Below are 12555 nucleotides of genomic sequence, written 5' to 3'. Positions count from 1 at the left end.
TTAAAGATGAAAGAAACCAGGAAACTTCCTCTTTCTTTTCCAGTCGGCAAAGAGATAACAGGAGCCTGGCCAGGCAGCCCCTGCCGTGGGCCCGGGCCCCCCTTCCTGGAGCACCCACCAGGCTACCCCGCATTGCCATCGGCTGATGGGAAGGGAGAGGGGAGGCCGCAGGGCCAAGGTGGGGCCAGGCTGGCTCAGCCAAGATTCAACCACTGTTGAGATTTGCCCACAACTACCAGGCAGGAGGAGGAGAAGCCATCAGCCCCTCCCCAGCCCCAGCTCCAGCTAGTGAGCCTGGCCGGGGTCCGGTGACCACCTGCAGACCCTGGGCAAGATATTAACTCTATCAAGTGCTTCAATCCTCCCACGAGTGAGAGAAAATAACAAAATGCAGGTGTTATGAATGAGTGTCAAAATTCATATTTATTGGAGTAGAAGAATAGATTCAGAATAGTATAGAATAAGGTAGAAGGAGAGTTACGTTTGGACATGTTCTCAGGGAAATACACTAGAAAAGTCAGTGCAGCAAAACACCAACGCCTACCACACCGATAGACTCTATTTACATGTAAAAACCCAACAGAGACAGTCAGTTTCACAATTGCAGCCCCACAGGGAATGATGTCATCAGCAGCACACCTGGATCCCCTGACTGAAGGGGGGGAACACACTACTTAGAATTTTAAAACAGTTCTGGGAAACTTCGGTTTGCAAAAGAGATTTCCAGTAAGAACTGAGTATCGGATGATAAGGATATCTCTCTCGGGATGTGATTGTGTACTGTTAAGATTAATCTGTCTAGCACAAGACCAAAAGTCGATGAATTATTCCCGAAGACATCGAGGACAAGACCACCTTCCATCAGATACCATTCTACTGGACCGGAGAAACCTTTGGAACTTGTTTGGTTATGAAAAGGACAATGGACTTCCTAGCCCGTGGCAAAAAAAATAGGATAAAAAGACCTACATGGAGAAAGCTGGTGTGCTCGCCGCACTCTGGAGCAGCCAGTGCTTAGAGTTGCTCAGGGCGTCACCCAGGGTCTATTCCCGGGCTAGACTCTGTCTGATCCGTGGCTTACCGAAATTTTGTCAATTTGCGCGAAATAAATTTTGTACTTTGTTTTTATATCATAATTTGGCTCTGGCAAATTATTGATAAAATTAAATTGGCAATCTCACTCATAACACAGGCAATGAAGAGGAGCAACATGAAGACACCAAGGTCAGTGAAGTAATCAAGTCCCAGATGGGAGGGATGAGGAGATGCCTTTAGTTTTAGGCTGAAATCCTCTTATGAAGATATAAAGAAGGACTTTTTTTTCCCTATAACGCATGAAGTATGGGGAGATGCAAGTGTTCAAACAGTAGATATTGCCTCCATACTATAGAAAGCAGCTGTTAAAGTAGCTGTGGTCCTATGAGAAGTTTGAACAGAGAAAGAGAAAAGAGTGATGAAGATTCTGTGGCCCCAGGAAGAAGATGATTTCAGAGATAAATAATGATAACTTTTGCCTTTGAACCATTCATCTTTAAAACAGTACCCCATAAGTTGACATAGCCCATAAACACGGCTGTGGGAAAAGCTTGTGGAATAATGGGAGAGAGTTCACGATTGCAGATTTCCCCAGGCAGCTGCTATTTGTGGAAAAAGCCACAAGAGAACTGTTTTCTTGTAGAACAGTCTCCATAACATTAACAAGAAGGACTTCTCTCCCTAAGTGAACTGAAGAAAGACTATTTTGAAGGTGGTAAACTGACTAAAATTTTAAGTTCTGTTTCTTTATATTGTCAGTGAAAAAGAAAAGGTTGTAGGGGGAGAAGTGTCCTGAAGGTGTTATGGATAAAGTCAAAATTCATAAAATAATTAGTGTTATAGTAAATGTAATATAGTTATAATTAGGAAGTATGTTATAAATAAGTTAGAAATATTTACGGGAATTAAAAGGTTGAATTCTATCGTGGAGAATCTTGTCTAGACATGTTTTAAAGAAACCAGGGAAAAGTAGTCTGCAAGATTTAGAAACCAACACACACGCATACCATACAGAAGGACCACATTTACATGTGAAACAAAACAGCAACACAGAGTCTTGAGGTTTTTGGTTGAGTAAAGAATTACGCCATCGGTAGCACACCTGGCTACTGACGACCAGAGGGAAGGATGCAATACCATTCAGACATGTAATCTGTTTCTGGGAGATATCTTAGTAGGAAAAGGGATTTCCAGTAGGGGTTGTTTATCATGTATCAGGACTGTTAGCTGAGATATCTCTTTAAACATGGGATTTTGTGTATTGCAAATGAGAGTGTTTGAGTTCCGTCTGGACCATCTTTCATCTGATAACATTATCCTGGACCGGAGAAGCTGTTTGGACTCACTTGATTAAGAAAAGGACAAAGGACATCCTAGCCTGCAGCAAGAAAAAGAGTATAAAAACTGAACTCAAGATCGCAATGGTGTGACGCTGCACTCTGGAGCTACCAGGGCTCAGAGCTGAGTAGCATGTCACCCAGGGTCTATTCCTGGCCTAGACTCTGTCCGATTCGTGGCTGACCTGAATTTTGTCATTCGATCGTGAAATAAATTTTATACTTTGTTATTATATCATAATTTGGCTCATGCAAATTATTGATAAGATTAGATTGGCTATTTAATCCATAACAAAGGTTTTGTTCTGATTCTTGCTACTCTTTGTTTACTGTTAATAAATTTTTATTTATACCCTTTTAAAGTTTTGAGCCTAAAGTTTTTAAAGTTTTTGCCTTTCTCCTAATCCTATTTCACAGCAGAAATTCTAGTGAGTGCACTAGTAATTAGCCAGAACTGAAACCACCACACTCATTAGTGCTTTAGCTGAGAAATCTCAAATTAGCAAACAAAAACCACTACAGTCAAAGTCCTCTGGAAAAACAGGGGAACAGTGCTGCACTGTGTCCCTCTGCTCCCGGCTGGGGGAGCAGGATCGACGGCGGCTAGCTCCGACACAGCCAGCACCAGGGGGCACTCTCCGGAGGCACTGCCGTGTCCAGAGAGCGCCTAGCTGGAATATTTAGAGGCAGCTGCGGCAAAGTGAAGAAAAGAGGGTCTCCGTCCGGGGGTAGAAATCCGATTTTATTGAACACCAGGGCAACCAGCCGACCGGGGACCCCGGGCAGCCAGCTACACGGGGTTATAAAGGGGGCGGAGAACAGGGGTGGAACTGGACCCAGGTCCAATCAGGAAACAGGGGGGTGGGGGGCTACAAAGGAGTGACTGTAGGGGTAACAAATGCATTTGAACTGGGGGCGGGACCCCGGCTCCTAATCCAATCACTCGACGGGAACAGCAGAAGATTCTGGAACAACGGGAGGGGACGCTGAGTGATGGATAGGGGTCTGGGGAGGGGTTACAGTAATGAATTATCACAAATAAGGACAATTGGGGTGGAGATAAGGGGATTGGCATGAACTGATGGGGAGGGGAGAACCAGGGCAGAACCATGTAACAGGAGTGAACAGGGGTGAACAGAACATACCAACTTTACATCATCTGCAACAAAAATGACACACTACAACAGAACAGAGCCTCTCCTGGGAGAAAAAGGCCAGAGTTTCTGGAGTCTTAGCAGGGGTGTATTACTGATCATGTATTAACAAGAAATCACCCACTCAGAAAATACTGAAAAGAAAGAGGGAAGGAATATTTCCTAAGAGGCTGAGGGGAATTGTGTGAAGATTGTACAATGTACAGTACAATCAATTTTTACTGGAATGGAGTGAAAGACCAGTAATGAAGATTACAATTTTAGAAAGTACAGAGAGAAGTGGGAGTTTACCTCTTCTCATTTAGTATTGCTTCCTGATATCTTGTGTTTTAAAATTTTCTTGTGTTTAGAAATTAACTTTTTAAGAAAATCTTGCTTGAGTGATAGCACTAGTAAGTATGCTCACAGTAAGACAAATTCAAGCAGTGCCACCTGAAAGCTCAGCTAACCCAAGGCTCTCATCGTACATCTGTTTGAGGATACTTAGCTTCTGGCTTACTGTGGCTGTAATTTACTAATTGAAAAATAACTTTCCCCTAGTCAGAAGCTGGAAGAAAGAGCACAATAAAATGTATTTACTCTATGAAGAGGCAGTATACATCATATACATATCATGCCAAACATGAAAAGATAAAGTTATATAAAAGATAGTTAAGTCTTTTAAGACTTAATCTAGGGGTAATTAGTTAAGATACCTTAATTTAAGGGTAATTTTTCTGTAGGCATTATAGCCCTTCAGATCATTTTCATCCAATATGGTCTCCTATTCTGAAAGTTTTTATAGCCGTGAGAGTCTTAGCTGCCCACTTGCACTTATTTCTTCTGACAAAGCCAAACAGACCATCTACTGTTTCTGAGAAACCTGTATAGCTATGCTGGCAGCTAGAGTGAGGGTATGTAGCTGATCTTGGATAATTCTTCAGCTAATGTTAACATCAATCTTCCTTTAAATATTCATATCAATAGCTGTGGAAGAGACAGGCATCAGCAAGACCTTTCTCTTCCCACTTTCTAAATGACAACAGATTTCTCCAGCCTACTGGATTATAAAGTGGTATACTAGATTATGGTTTTGCTAGCAAGGAGAAGTATCTGCCTCTCCTATGCAGTTTCTATATCCTGTTTTTTGGAGTCACAGGATATTAGACTTCACGAAGACCCTCCCTTTCCAACTCCCAGGCATTTGGATTTCCTCTGATCTTGCTCTTTGACAGTCAGTGATCGCAGACTGTTCCTCTATTCCTTTCTATTTTTTTAAATTAAAGAAAATCATTTAAAGGCCTCTTCTACTTACTGGACTGCATCCAGTTACTTTTAAGAAACCTCATACTTCACCACTGCCTCCCTGGAGTTCCTGATTTTTGGAGAACAGGTCTAACCATGCTCTCCATCAGTAAGTGGTCCCACTCCTTTGCTCACTATACTGGTTTAGCCAATAAATGCAAATAGTCAGCCAGAGATGGACACACAGCCCTTGCACAGAAGTACCTTGACTCAGCCTCACTCTTGGGAGACTTAATTTCCCTGAAGTTAATGCTGTTTTATACCAAGTACAGTTTCAGCAGGACTGAGTTTAATTTACAGTACAAAACTCTTTTCTATGGCTACAATATGTGGAAAAATCTCATGCTGTCCTCACATTGCCCAAAGAAGAAAAAGCATCTTGTTTCTCTGTCAGGTACTCAGGTAATGGAGGCACAGGTAGCATTCTGATAATTCCAAAGTAACTCTTTATGAATACTAGGATACTAAAATTATAGTTTTAATTGCAGAGTCAGTGAATAGACAAACAATACAGATATGGTTTTAAAAGTCTTTGTCAAAAGACTGTGAGTCTTCAAAGTCATGCCAGGCCACAGCTCATAGAAGTCACGCTGAAGTGAATGTTGCATTGATATACCTTATCTCTTCTCTGTTGTGTAAGATGTCTGATTTGGGCCTGTCTCTCTTCTGAGCATGTTGCAAAGTATATCTATTCATTAAGGTTTCTTTGGAGAGCAATGGGAAAAATCTTTATGAAGTGATGTAGGACAGCAACAAATCTTTTGTAACTGAGAGTAAGATATTTTCAGATCAGAGGACTTGATATAATTATTAGCTATATGTTAGATACCTAGAAACTTTTCTAGGCAATCTCTCCACCTTAATTACCATTTAAATTTAAAGGAATACAAATTCTACAAATCTTGACAGGCAAGCAGTTATTATTTCTGCATCTCAGTTTTCTTCAAAGATACTCCTAATCAATTCAAGACCTTTTCAACTTCAAATGTGTAAGTAAACAAGGACAAATGGGGACTTACAGACTATCTTCTTGGTGAGGGAGGATGAAAGGTTTGCATGGCTTGCATGCTGAAATAGAAAAACCTGTCTGTTGGTGGAATTTGTTCCATCTTTGTGAAGGAGCACAGAGACTGATGACTGATGACTGGTTCCTAAACCAGTATAGTGATGACACCACTCATGTAACTAACAATCCAGCTGTGTAGACAAAGAAAGGTGAAATTAAAGCCTAATCAAAGCATTTCATCAAGATTCAGCACAGCTGTGTGCACAGCTTTATAACAGTTTGATTGAACTGACTGGGCAGTGCATGTTTCAAGATGAACCTCATGGAAGGTGTTGGAAGGGCTCCAGTTGTCTTCAGTGGGCTTTGGAGTAGGACCTTTATGTTCAAAGGCACTTCCTTAAGGTATATCACTGACATGAGGAGCTGCCAGACCACTGCTGTGGGCAGACAAAATGTGCTTTGCCTAGCAGCACCCCAAGCATCTCCCTTATGCACCTACCAGTTCTGTTGCACAGGCCCTGTTAGTCCAAACTGTGCCCTGAATGCAGGATCTGTCCTTTTGTCTGTTAATCCCTGCTCCTGGTGCATGGGTTTCACAAAATAAAAAATGGCAAAGCCATTAAACAGTGATTTTTGAATTCTCCTCCTCCTGGTGGGAACTTAAACTTGCATCCGTCCTCAATGCTCCCATTTCCAGCTCCTGGGTGAGCAGCAGGAGCTCCTTTTCTTCTACAGGAGCAGGTACTTAACAAAGTTGGGAGGACAGGGACAGATCATGACACAAATCCATTGTTTGTGTGATCAATCAAGCACTCTCTTTGTTTGTGTGTGGTTGTGTTAGTAACTGTGTTTTGATAGACATGTGGCAGCAGCTCCCATCAGATAGAGTAGCTATAGAAACTGTTAGTGTTGCTTTTCTAGTATCTGCTCACAAGGTTTTGGTAAAACATTTTTGGTAAAAATGCAGGTCGCTTTATCTTCCTCCCACATCTTGGAAATAAAGACATACAAATGGTTATTTATGACCTCAAATCTCTGAATGTAGAGACAGAAAGTGCGGTTTTGTTTTGATATTTTGTTATGAGTTGACATTATCTTCTCTCTTCAAAGGAGTCTGTGGTGTATTTGAAGAAACTCTGATGATCACTCATATTTATATGTGGGTTTGCATTTAAACACTGCATGGTCAACATTTTCCATAATTTACTAAGATTAAGTAAGACAAAATAAGTGCGTAGTTTTGCTTAATTACATAACTGTGTTATAGTTAAGTGTATCATTTATGATACACAATAATGGAACTTAAATATAAACCTTTAGAAGATTTTATGAGCCTAATAAAAAAAAATCTTTTGTACAAAGTCAGTTGTCACCATGACATTTTTATGAAAATCCTTCACTAGGATTTTTTTCTCCTGAGATGTTGAGGAGCCTCAGTAAAGAATTGTAAACAACAACTATCTGCTGCTGTGGAACGCAACAGGTGCATCTCTGACTGGTCCATGCTGGCTGTTTCTAATTAATGACCAAAGATGCAGCTGGGTCAACTGTCTGAGAGTCACAAGATTTTGTTATTCATTCCTTTCTATTCTTGTCTCGCCTTCTGATGAATCCTTTCTCTCTATTCTTTTAGTATAATTTTAATATAGCATTTTTAATATAATATATATCATAATATAATAAATCAGCCTTCTGAAAAATGGAGTCAAGATTCTCATCTCTTCCTTCGTCCTGGGACCCCTGAAAATCCCACAGTGAGTAGCAGGTTAAAGTTTATCATCACTGTCTATTCTTTTACCTCCTCAGTGTTTGTGAGTACATGTGTTTAAGATAAATCACCAGACAATCCATACCAAATAAAGCTGGCTACAGGGAAAAAATGTGCTCAGAGATATTCAGGGATGTTCAGGATGTTCACTTGATTGTATTACTTTGAGCCATGAAATAGAACAATCAGCTAACAACTTGAATTACCATGTTTGTAAGCCAAGCATATTGCTGCCTGTATTTCCTCAGGGCAAAGCTAAGACACAGCCCAGAACTATTTTGAAGGCACTGCAGTGGCTTTTTTCCTCTGTCCTCTGATGTGCAGGGAGAGGTGACATGACCTGACAAGTTTCTATACAAAAGAAATAGAAGTGACACTAAAAAATAAGTCCAAATTGGGAAGGCCATGTCACCATAGAGAAGTCAAGAAAGACAAAGAAGAGAGAGTCAAAAGGTCAAAAAGAAATGACAAGACTCTCCTTTTCAAATATGTCTAAGCATACTATAAGCAGTAGCTTATATTGATGAGAAATCTTGAGAGAGGAGGTCTAGTGGAAATCCAAAGAGGTAACTCCTTTCTACTACCACCATCTTTTAACATCTTCAGGTAGAGTAGGATAGGTGCTGGTGTTGCCAGATCACGTTTACCATGTGGCTTGTCAAGTGCAGCCATGGATAGTACTTCCACTAGGTCCTGTTGCTGGCACTGGCGGGGTCATCAGGCCACCCAAAGTACTGTTGAGTGCTCAGTCCCAAACTGTGGACTGCCTGTAACATGGAAACGTGGGAATTTTTGTCTGTGAATGTATCCACGTGTTGATTTTCTTTGCTGTATAGAGGTACACATGGTTTGGAAGCTGGAATTTTTGCTTCTTCAGGAACAGAGTTTTACTTCTTGGTTTTTCATGCAGAGAAGTCGGATTCTTACTGTGCTGCCAGTTTTTGTCCCCCTTTGTCTCCCATTGCCTGCAGCAGAAAACCACTTCTCCCAAGCAACAGATACACATGAAACTGAGCCTTCACAGCCTAGCTATCTGACACTCCTGTCTAAGAAATTGATGTTGTGGAGCTGGCATCAAACAACCAGGTATGCCCCTCATAATGACATCGATTCCAGAGCAAAGTTGTCTTTCAATTACACTGTTTTGCTTTGTTTCTGTGCAGACACTGCACCTGAAATACCACCTGCTCCTGGTCCATCCTCTTCCAGGAGACTGCTTCCTGGAATACTTGGAACAGCACTTATTGGATATTCTGTCCCACTCCCTGCCTGCATAAGCACTTTCGAGGTGCCTCCATCTGCCGAGCAGCAATATACACACATCAGCACTGAGTCACCTCTGCCTTACTATCAGTTTCAGGAACTGATATTATCAGTATCAGTTCTCTTTCTGGACATGCTGTACAGCTGTAACAGAAAACAGTCCTTCTGAAAACAGTCCTTAAATGCTCTCAGAGTGGACTTAGTCTCCCTCCAATGATTATTGAATACCTACATGTAGTGTTTTGCCCGGGGGGTTTCGAGCTGATCTGATAAGCTCTCAACACCCCAACACTACACCCCAGAATAGCTCAGCTTTCATTAGGAGGCATAAAAGGAGGAAGGAGGCTGATGTGACAGCGTCAGGAACAAAAAAGGTTTAATAGGCAAAATAACACACTCAAATCGACTCAGGTGCCACAAGCTTGTGCTCCTGGTAAAGACACCTCACAAAAGCAATTTGGCTTCTTTGTTATGTCCTTTTCTACTAAATGGCCCAGGCGGGACCTTTTGGCTTATGGCAAATTAGCTGTCCCCAAACTTGAGGTGAAGTCCCCAAGGTCCTATCAGTGACTTTTCTACCTGATCACTGGGAGAAAGTTCTGGGCTCTTTCCTTTTTGGGGGACAGAGGAAAGTTCTGTCACTCTGTCCATAGGGGGCACATTCCAACACCTACAGGGAACAGCCTCCTAAATTTTTTAAAGAAAGATGGTCTAAGTGATCCCTTTCTGATTAGAAAAACAGACCTAATCTGACATCATCTCAGCTGACTTTCTGTGTCTTGTGGGAAGTAGATTTTCACATAACCCTGCACTGACCTCACTCATGTGCGAAAATACACCTTTGAGGCAGGATAACAAGGTTTAAGCGCTTCACTTCTCTTGTACTTGTATCCATTAAAGATTTGTGTCTACCATTGACAAACACAAATACTTCCCTCAAGGAAGACCCCTTCAGTGCTCTACAGCTGGTAAAGCTACTTTTGTTATGTAGACAAGACGTTGTTGTTGTTGATGATGATGCTTTTTAATATACACTTATATTAAAACCTGTACCTGTGTTAGGCTTTTCTTTTCCCTAGCATTCAAATAGATTTTAGATGTGATCCTCAATTTTTCTGCTTTTGTTTTTAAAAATGGATCTGAGAATGTGTGAACATGAGGGAACATTTTCATGAGGGAGCGTCCTCATGTGACATACTGTTCTTGAGTTGTAAAACAAAGGGAAATAATCTTTCTGCACATCACCTTTTGAGAACATGGGGGTTTGGGTTTTTTTTTTCTGACAGCCTCAAGATGAGAAATACTACAGATGCTCAACAAAGTCATTGCTTTCCAAAAGAAGCTCCACTCTGCTGGTGGCTGCAATCATTGACCAACGATGCATGACTTTGCCTTTGATTTGCAAGTGCTAGAAAATGCTTTGACTGACACAAGTCACAACTAGAATACACTCTGTGACTTCCATGTAACTGATGTTATTTCTCTCTTGACTCTGCAGTTGCCAGTTGTAGGGTGTTTTGTTTAGTTTCAAATAGTTAATAAAATATTATTTTATTAACTATTAAGGACAGAGCCATCAACTGAGCAATAAGACTCCTGTCAGGAAAACACTTCACTTGAGAGTTTTTCCTCTGACACCAACTTTTGAGGTCTACTGGTTGACCAGTTCCTAAGTCATTGTATGGATAACCTGATAGTCTTCAGTCAGACTGTCAGGCATTGCTAAATCAAACTGCCCTGTGGAGAACTACAACTCTTATCAGTCAACCCAGATATCTTATAAAAAATCCATATTTTTTTATTAAACTAATTTTTCATAAAACTGTTACTTGGCACCCCTTGTGCTGCCAATCCTGAAGTTTCTTCTTAAGTAATCATACACTAGTTCTTCATTGTCCTGTGTCAGATTAATCATTAATTATTTCATTTTTCCTGTGTAACTTGATATAAATAAAATAAAAAAAATTTAGGACTATGGACAGAGACAGAAACTTTATCATGAGTGATTCAGAACTGTTCTTGGTACTTTTGTTGAGAACAAAAAGGGTTGTTACTGGCAGTAATATATGCCTTTTAAGAAATGCAAATTGTCATTTACAAACACTCAAGCCTTTGCTGACAAATGGTCCTGACTAGTGTCAATAATGCATCTAATATAATTTTTTTAATTATTATAGAAAAAGCACTGAGTTTTTCCACTCTCCTTCTATTTGCAGCCAGTGTCATCTTTGTTCTGAGACCGAAAAGACCCAAAAGTCTAAATGCAAATTCAAATAGTTTTCCAAAAACAGCATCAGTTTTTGGTCACATAGAATATGACACTGTCCTAGAAAATGACTCATTTCAAAATGCATAATGAGTGAGATTTCTTGATGTGTCTTTATTGACACATTAGGCAATAAATAAGTCCCAAAAGCAGAGCACACAAGAGGAATGTAGGCCTAATTAGTTCGGATGGGTGAAAGTGAGGAGGGAGACAGTGAGCAGTTCACCAAAGAAACCCAGTACTTCATGTAAAAGGACAGAAGGGTGATCAAATGGCAGGTGCTTGTCATCTGTTTGAGACATAAAAACTGCATAGCCACTGCTTTGCCCATAGCCAAGCTGTGGGCAACAGGAAAGAAATCCCATGCTGAATGCTAAACATGTTTACCAAGCAGTAGAAAATGTGAGAATTGGACAATTCAGCAGGGAGGGTTGCTGCTGTTGCTATTGTACGGCTACAATATGGTGGGAAGTATTGAGAGGCTGCTTTTGTCACCAGCACAAAAAACTGAGGGAAGAAAAGTTTTATAGGGAAATTTCAACAGTTAGTCTTGATCCAAAAACCTAATCAGCATGATCATCTAAAAGAATGGAAAATGCAAATGCATATTAGAGAGAAACAATGGTTGTCATACACTGCATCCCTATTTTAGCAACAAAGTGGAGGGGGTTTGCAAACAAACCAAGATCTCACATGAAATTGCTTGTGACAAACAGAGCAGTAATGATATTAGAGAAAATGTGTGATACATACATGACTGAATCATTTATTTCTATTGCTGAAGGTAATGAATGTCCCTACAGCTCAGTCTGTAGAGTCTCTGAACTACCCCTCCTTGTAATTACCACCATTGCCAGAATCCCCAAAATGTCAGGGACAAACCAGGCTCTGCCATTCTGTCCCTCCAAATCACACACACAGGCACATCATGTAACGATGCTAAATATCAAGAGTGAAGGGAGATCACTGCCCTGTTGCCAAGAATAAAAAAATTCCTGTAGCCAATAATGAAGCTATTCAAAGTAGAAAATAAGGATTGTTCAAGAATTCCTGAACAGCTCAGTCCTTCATGCTAGTCTCATTTTAAAACAGTGAGGTGAGGCCATAAGGACAATATGTGTAGCAGGAAATGTGTATGATTGTGAAAAGAGGCCTATTTATACAAAGGGTAAGTTCTCTTCATTTTTTCCATTTACTAAATAGGTAACAAAACTACTTGTCTAACTCAGCACTGTCTTCCAGTAGTGCTGTCTATACTGCAATACTTTAATTACTTCTTCAGGGGAAATTGCTAATGATATCACAACTATTTGACTATCTGGTCTTTCCCATTTGAGAGCACAGAATGCAAGCAGACTTCTGGTTTTGTCACTGTTGTTTTCCTAATCACATTATTTTCTTCCAGTTTTAAAAGGTGATTTGTTTTTAGGGGCAAGGAAGGG

The sequence above is a fragment of the Motacilla alba genome, chromosome Z (assembly GCF_015832195.1).
Source record: "Motacilla alba alba isolate MOTALB_02 chromosome Z, Motacilla_alba_V1.0_pri, whole genome shotgun sequence".
NCBI classification, from domain to species: Eukaryota; Metazoa; Chordata; class Aves; order Passeriformes; family Motacillidae; genus Motacilla; species Motacilla alba.
Note: the sequence above shows the minus strand (reverse complement) of the source record.